This window comes from Ambystoma mexicanum, chromosome 5q (genome assembly GCF_040938575.1).
Source record: "Ambystoma mexicanum isolate Mex_15411 chromosome 5q, UKY_AmexF1_1, whole genome shotgun sequence".
Taxonomy (NCBI): Eukaryota; Metazoa; Chordata; class Amphibia; order Caudata; family Ambystomatidae; genus Ambystoma; species Ambystoma mexicanum.
Window position 1 is genome coordinate 1354106266 of NC_090933.1, and position 8895 is coordinate 1354115160.

At 55.9% G+C, this 8895-nt stretch overlaps 1 protein-coding gene across 2 annotated transcripts in view; it reads right to left on the minus strand.

Annotated features, from left to right (window-relative positions):
- The window catches only part of LOC138498138 (GTPase IMAP family member 9-like), a 103858-nt gene extending 95727 nt beyond the window's left edge, over positions 1 to 8131 (minus strand). The window contains exon 1 of one of the 2 annotated variants that reach the window (XM_069622014.1): positions 8053 to 8131. The gene's annotated coding sequence lies outside the window, so the exon portion shown is untranslated. The remainder of the gene's footprint in view (positions 1 to 8052) is intronic. The other variant, XM_069622015.1, reaches the window with a different exon arrangement.
- Positions 8132 to 8895: the final 764 nt, after the last annotated feature.

Sequence of the window (8895 nt, forward strand, 5' to 3'; positions counted from 1 at the left end):
ACTCCAGTCGTGTGACCCTCACTCACATAGCACTAAGCACAGACTCGAGCCCTGTGCCCCAGACCCACATATCACTAAGCACAGACTGGAGCCCTGTGCCCCACACCCACATAGCACTAAGCACAGGCTGGAGCCTTGTGACCCACACCCACATACCACTAAGCACAGACTCGAGCCATGTGACCCACACCCACATAGCATTAAGCACAGACTCGAGCCCTGTTCCCCACACCCACAAAGCATTAAGCGCAGACTCGAGCCCTGTGCCCCACACCCACATGCCACTAAGCACAGAATCGAGCCCTGTGACCCACACCCACATAGCACTAAGCACAGGCTCGAGCCCTGTGTCCCACACCCACATACCACTAAGCACAGACTCGAGCCCTGGTCCCCACACCACATAGCACAAAGCATAGACTCAAGCCCTGTGCCCCGCACCCACATAGCACTAAGCACAGACTCGAGCCCTGTGCCCCACACCCACATGCCACTAAGCACAGACTTGAGCCCTGTGCCCCTCACCCACATACCACTAAGCACAGATTCAAGCCCTATGACCCACACCCACATAGCACTAACCACAAACTCGAGCCCTGGTCCCCACACCACATAGCACTAAGCACAGACTCGAGCCTGGGTCCCACACCACATAGCATTAAGCACACACTCAAGCCCTGTTCCCCATACCGACATGCCAGTAAGCACAGACTCGAGCCCTGTGACCCACGCCCACATACCACTAAGCACAGACTCGAGCCCTGTGCCCCACACACACATAGCACTAAGCACAGACTCGAGCCATGTGACCTACACCCACATACCACAAAGCACAGACTCGAGCCCTGTGCCCCACACCCACATGCCACTCAGCACAGACTCGAGCCCTGTGGCCCACACCCACATGCCACTCAGCACAGCCTCGAGCCCTGTGGCCCACACCCGCATGCCACTCAGCACAGACTCGAGCCCTGTGCCCCACACCCACTTGCCACTCAGCACAGACCCGAGCCCTGTGACCCACACCCACATTCCACTAAGCACAGACTCGATCACTGTGACCCACGCCTACATAGCACTAAGCACAGACTCGAGCACTGTGACCCACACCTACATAGCACTAAGCAAAGACTCGATCCCTGGGCCCCACACCCACATACCACTAAGCACAGACTCGAGCCCTGTGGCCCACACCAACATACCAGTAAGCACAGACTCGAGACCTGGGAAACACACCCACATACCACTAAGCACAGACTCGAGCCCTCTGGCCCACACCAACATACCAGTAAGCACAGACTCGAGACCTGGGACACACACCCACATAGCACTAAGAACAGACACAAACCCTGTGCCCCAAACCCACATAGCACTAAGCACAGACTCGACCCCTGTTCCCCAAACCCACATAGCACTAAGCACAGAGTTGAGTCCTGTGCCCCACACCCACATAGCACCAAGCACAGACTCAAGCCCTGTGCCCCACACCCACATGCCACTAAGGACAGACTTGAGCCCTGTGAACCACACCACATAGCACTAAGCACAGACTGGAGCCCTATGCCCCACACCCACATACCACTAAGCACTGACTCGAGCACTGTGACCCACACCTACATAGCACTAAGCACAGACTTGAGCCCTGGGCCCCACACCCACATAGCCCTAAGCACAGACTCGAACCCTGTGCCCCACACCCACATACCACTAAGCACAGACTTGATCCCTGGTCCCCAAACCCACATAGCACTAAGAACAGACACGAACCCTGTGCCCCAAACCCACATAGCACTAAGCACAGACTCAAGCCCTGTGACCCGCACCCACATAGCACCAAGCACAGACTCGCGCCCTGTGACCCACACCCACAATGCACTAAGCACAGATTTAAGCCCTATGCCCCACACCTGCATAGCACTAAGCACAGACTCGAGCCCTGTGCCCCACAACCACATGCCACTAAAGACAGACTTGATCCCTGTGAACCACACCACATAGCACTAAGCACAGACTCAAGCCCTATGCTCCACACCTACAAAGCACTAAGCACAGACTCAAGCCCTGTGCCCCACACCCACATGCCACTAAGGACAGACTTGAGCCCTGTGAACCACACCACATAGCTCTAAGCACAGACTGGAGCCCTGTGCCCCACACCCACATACCACTAAGCACTGACTCGAGCACTGTGACCCACACCTACATAGCACTAAGCACAGACTTGAGCCCTGGGCCCCACACCCACATAGCCCTAAGCACAGACTCGAACCCTGTGCCCCACACCCACATACCACTAAGCACAGACTTGATCCCTGGTCCCCACACCCACATAGCACTAAGAACAGACACGAACCCTGTGCCCCGAACCCAGATAGCACTAAGCACCGACTTGACCCCTGTTACCCACACACACATAGCACTAAGCACAGATCCGAGTCCTGTGCCCCACACCCACATAGCACCAAGCACAGACTCGAGCCCTGTAACCTACACCCACATAGCACTAAGCACAGACTCGAGCCCTGTGACCCGCACCCACATAGCACCAAGCACAGACTCGACCCCTGTTCCCCATACCCACATAGCACTAGGCACAGACTCGAGCCCTGTGACCCACACCCACATAGCACTAGGCACAGACTTGAGCCCTGTGCCCCACAGCCTAACAGCACTAAGCACAGAGTCGAGCCCTGTGACCTCACACCCACATAGCACTAAGCACAGACTCGAGCCCTGTGACCCACACCCACATAGCACTAAGCACAGACTCGAGCTATGGCCCCACACCTACATAGCACTAAGCCCAGACTCGAGCCCTGTGCCCCACACTCTAACAGCACTAAGCACAGACTCAAGCCCTGGCCCCACACCCACATACCACTAAGCACAGACTCGAGCCCTGGGCCCCACACCCACATAGCACCAAGCAAAGACTCCAGTCGTGTGACCCTCACTCACATAGCACTAAGCACAGACTCGAGCCCTGTGCCCCAGACCCACATATCACTAAGCACAGACTGGAGCCCTGTGCCCACACCCACATAGCACTAAGCACAGACTGGAGCCCTGTGACCCACACCCACATACCACTAAGCACAGACTTGAGCCATGTGACCCACACCCACATAGCACTAAGCACAGACTTGAGCCCTGTTCCCCACACCCACAAAGCATTAAGCGCAGACTCGAGCCCTGTGCCCCACACCCCCATGCCACTAAGCACAGAATCGAGCCCTGTGACCCACACCCACATAGCACTAAGCACAGGCTCGAGCCCTGGTCCCCACACCACATACCACTAAGCACAGACTCGAGCCCTGGTCCCCACACCACATAGCACTAAGCACAGACTCAAGCCCTGTGCCCCGCACCCACATGCCACTAAGCACAGACTTGCGCCCTGTGCCCCTTACCCACATATCACTAAGCACAGACTCAAGCCCTATGACCCACACCCATATAGCACTAACCACAGACTCGAGCCCTGGTCCCCACACCACATAGCACTAAGCACAGACTCGAGCCTGGGTCCCACACCACATAGCATTAAGCACAGACTCGAGCCCTGTTCCCCATAACCACATGCCACTAAGCACAGACTCGAGCCCTGTGACCCACGCCAACATACCACTAAGCACAGACTCGAGCCCTGTGCCCCACACACACATAGCACTAAGGACAGACTCGAGCCATGTGACCCACACCCACATACCACAAAGCACAGACTCGAGCCCTGTGCCCCACACCCACATGCCACTCAGCACAGACTCGAGCCCTGTGGCCCACACCCACATGCCACTCAGCACAGACTCGAGCCCTGTGACCCACATCCACATTCCACTAAGCACAGACTCGAGCACTGTGACCCACACCTACATAGCACTAAGCACAGACACGAGCACTGTGACCCACACCTACATAGCACTAAGCACAGACTCGATCCCTGGGCCCCACACCCACATACCACTAAGCACAGACTCGAGCCCTGTGGCCCACACCCACATACCAGTAAGCACATACTCAAGACCTGGGCCAAACACCCACATAGCACTAAGAACAGACACAAACCATGTGCCCCAAACCCATATAGCACTAAGCACAGACTCGACCCCTGTTCCCCACACCCACATAGCACTAAGCACAGAGTCGAGTCCTGTGCCCCACACTCACATAGCACCAAGCACAGACTCGAGCCCTGTGACCTACACCCACATAGCACTAAGCACAGACTCAAGCCCTGTGACCCCGCACCTACATAGCACCAAGCACAGACTCGACCCCTGTTCCCCATACCCACATAGCACTAGGCACAGACTCGAGCCCTGTGACCCACACCCACATAGCACTAGGCACAGACTCGAGACCTGTGCCCCACAGCCTAACAGCACTAAGCACAGATCTGAGAACTATGCCCCGCACCCACATAGCAGTAAGCACAGACTTGACCCCTGTTCCCCACACCCACATAGCACTAAGCACAGACTCAAGCCCTGTGACCCCGCACCTACATAGCACCAAGCACAGACTCGACCCCTGTTCCCCATACCCACATAGCACTAGGCACAGACTCGATCCCTGGGCCCCACACCCACATGGCACTAAGCCCAGACTCGAGCCCTGTGTCCCACACTCTAACAGCACTAAGCACGGACTCAAGCCCTGGCCCCACACCCACATACCACTAAGCACAGACTCGAGCCCTGGGCCCCACACCCACATAGCACCAAGCAAAGACTCCAGTCGTGTGACCCTCACTCACATACCACTAAGCACAGACTCAAGCCCTGTGCCCCAGACCCACATATCACTAAGCACAGACCAGAGCCCTGTGCCCCACACCCAGATAGCACTAAGCACAGACTGGAGCCCTGTGACCCACACCCACATACCACTAAGCACAGACTCGAGCCATGTGACCCACACCCACATAGCACTAAGCACAGACTCGAGCCCTGTTCCCCACACCCACAAAGCACTAAGCGCAGGCTCAAGCCCTGTGCCCCACACCCACATGCCACTAAGCACAGACTCGAGCCCTGTGACCCGCACCCACATAGCACTAAGCACAGACTCGAGCCCTGTGCCCCACACCCAGATACCACTAAGCACAGACTCGAGCCCTGTGCCCCACACCCACATGCCACTAAGCACAGACTTGAGCCCTGTGCCCCTCACCCACATACCACTAAGCACAGACTCAAGCCCTATGACCCACACCCACATAGCACTAAGCACAGACTCGAGCCCTGGTCCCCACACCACATAGCACTAAGCACAGACTCGAGCCCTGGGTCCCACACCACATAGCATTAAGCGCAGACTCGAGCCCTGTGCCCCAAACACACATAGCACTAAGCACAGACTCGAGCCATGTGACCCACACCCACATACCACAAAGCACAGACTCGAGCCCTGTGCCCCAAACCCACATGCCACTCAGCACAGACTTGAGCCCTGTGGCCCACGCCCACATGCCACTCAGCACAGACTCGAGCCCTGTGGCCCACACCCACATGCCACTCAGCACAGACTCGAGCCCTGTGCCCCACACCCACATGCCACTCAGCACAGACTCGAGCCCTGTGACCCACACCCACATACCACTAAGCACATACTCGAGCACTGTGACCCACACCTACATGGCACTAAGCACAGACTCGATCACTGTGACCCACACCTACATAGCACTAAGCACAGACTCGATCCCTGGGCCCCACACCCACATACCACTAAGCACAGACCCGAGCCCTGTGGCCCACATACCACTAAGCACAGACTTGAGCCCTGTGATCTACACCCACATAGCACTAAGCACAGACTCAAGTCCTGTGACCTGCACCCACATAGCACCAAGCACAGACTCGAGCACTGTGACCCACACCTACATAGCACTAGGCACAGACTCGAGCCCTGTGACCCACACCCACATAGCACTAGGCACAGACTCGAGCCATTTGCCCCACACCCACATAGCACTAAGCACACACTCGAACCCTGTGCCCCACACCCACATACCACTAAGCACAAACTCGAGCACTGTGACCCACACCTACATGGCACTAAGCACAGACCCGAGCACTGTGACCCACACCTACATAGCACTAAGCACAGACTCGATCCCTGGGCCCCACACCCACATACCACTAAGCACAGACTCGAGCCCTGTGCCCCACACCCACATAGCACTAAGCACAGACTCGAGTCATGTGACCCACACCCACATAGCACGAACCACAGACTCGAGCCCTGGTCCCCACACCCACATAGCACTAAGCACAGACTCGAGCACTGGGCCCCACACCACATAGCACTAAGCACAGGCTCGGGCCCTGTGACCCACTCCCACATACCACTAAGCACAGACTCGAGCCCTGTTCCCCATACCCACATGCCACTAAGCACAGACTCGAGCCCTGTTCCCCATACCCACATGCCACTAAGTACAGACTCGAGCCCTGTGCGCCACACCCATATAGCACTAAGCACAGACTCGAGCCATGTGACCCACACCCACATAGCACGAACCACAGACTCGAGCCATGGTCCCCACACCCACATAGCACTAAGCACAGACTCAAGCCCTATGCCCCACACCACATAGCACTAAGCACAGACTCGAGCACTGTGCCCCAAACCCACACACCACTAAGCACAGACTCGAGCCCTGTGCCCCAAACCCACACACCACTAAGCACAGACTCGAGCCCTGTGCCCCAAACACACACACCACTAAGCACAGACTCGAGCCCTGTCCCCCACACCCACATAGCACCAAGCATAGTTGTCTGCCTTGTGCCCCGCACCCACATAGCACCAAGCATAGTTGTCTGCCTTGTGCCCCGCACCCACATAGCACCAAGCATAGTTGTCTGCCTTGTGCCCCGCACCCACATAGCACCAAGCATAGTTGTCTGCCTTGTGCCCCGCACCCACATAGCACTATGTTCAGATCTGGCTCCTGCGCTCCACTTCCCCAAAGAATAAAACCCAGAACCGATCTCTGTGCCCTACATGCACACAGCACCAAGCACAGGCCCCATCCTGCCCACCCCCAGCCCAGGTGGAACAGAGTAAAGACTCGTCCGATGTCTTAGTTCTAAGAACCCATGCACACAGCTGCGCACATCATTTTACCTGGGGCATCTCTGAAGGGCTACACAACCTCTCACAAGGTGTGTGGCTGCTTGCTCTGCTCCAGTTCGAAATATACCCCCCTTCCACGCGTACATGCCCGCCTCTGAATCCCACCGAGGAACACCCCAAAGCACCACTCCTCCCCTGGCACACCTCTGGCTTCCACCGAAGTCGGACCCTCGCGTGCTGTGTTCACACTCTTCGAGAGCCAGTGGGTCCCTTCTGCTGCCGCTGCTGAGTCCAGACGGGATCCTGCGAGGAGAGCGACGCTGCTGCTCTGGGGGGAATCACGAGACGGGTGTGCAGGGGGTTTCGGCGATGTTATCTGCCCTCCATGGCATCACCTGCCTTAGATCGCGCTGAGACTGTAGGCTGCCCACAGGGCATGACTCACCCGTCCTCCAGAATATTGTCTTAAGGGCACTGACTGAAGATGCCCCCTGTGACCGCCTAGGGCAGAGACCTGGGTACAGGTGGGTACAGCCAGGTGTAACGTTAAGCCTTCACCTTGAAGGAGGGGGTATAACTCATGAATTCCAGTAGAATAAAGGCTCAGAGTGAAGCCATCAGAAGAGCAGCAATTATTGAGAGAGACCGAGCGAGATCCATGTCCTGTGAGGAAAGCGTAACCCTTTCTTTCTTTAAAACGCCCCCCTTTAGCCTCCACCTCCCGAACCTTTCAATGTGCGGCTAGGAAAGATTTTATTAGACCAAGATTCATGAAACAATTCGGTGAAAAGGACAACAAATTCTGCTAGATCCAATCCCAGTTTGAAAAACGAATTCTTTTAGAATGTATTAAGACATCCAATAAAGAAAAGCATTCACCATAAATTGGGGGGGGGGGGTGGTCGGTGCTGATACAGTGCGAGCATGAACTCCCCTAAATATCCCTCGAGGAAGGTCTTCGGGACTTACCTCCCCGGGCCTCACCTCTGCGTGTCCCGCTCTGCCAGGCTTTAGAAATGAGCGTCGCCTGACTCCTATTCCCTATATAGCAGACTCTGCTTGTACCGCCCCTCCCTCCCCTCTCACTGGCAGGTCCTGCAGAGAGCCGAGCATCCGCTAGAGGGCTCCAAATACCCAGGCACGCTTTCCAGCCTCCTTGGCCCAGTTGGGCTATTGAGAGAGATCCAAGCGCCTCTATCCAAAGAGGCCATCCACAGTGACACTCCTGCTCCATGTCAAGCCCCCGGGGCCACAGGCTGGCACCCTAGTATGCCCCAGCACAACACATTTACATGAAAGAGGTCATGGCTCGAAGCCAAAGGGGGTCGGTGTTTCTCAGAGGTAACATGTCTCCCTATCACCTGAAATCATTCAAATACTCATAGTATTGAACAGTGTATCAACCCTTTTCAGTAACCGATTAGCTTAAACCCACCAAAATACAGCACTGTTCCTATAAAACGGGGATACGGTGAAGTGGACAATAGAACATGACCTCATCCCCCCTTCTTCCTCGTCACAGTCCTATACAAAAAGAATAGAGCCCTCCCCAAGAGGGGATTCAAGGTAGCAAGAATTTTCCTTTGGAAATTACCTAAAAAATAACTTCCTCAATAGGTGGAGGGACAACGAAAGCCCCTCTCAAGTTTTGACCCCCGGTTTTTGTGTCTGATTGGGCTACAGAGATGTCCATATGTTATGCCTGTCTTGCCCAGTGTGTTGAGCGCCTGCCGCAGTGTTTATCGATCGAGGAAGAGAACGTCTGGCCTGTCAATCAGACACTCTATTTCCTCAACACACAGTGGCCCACAA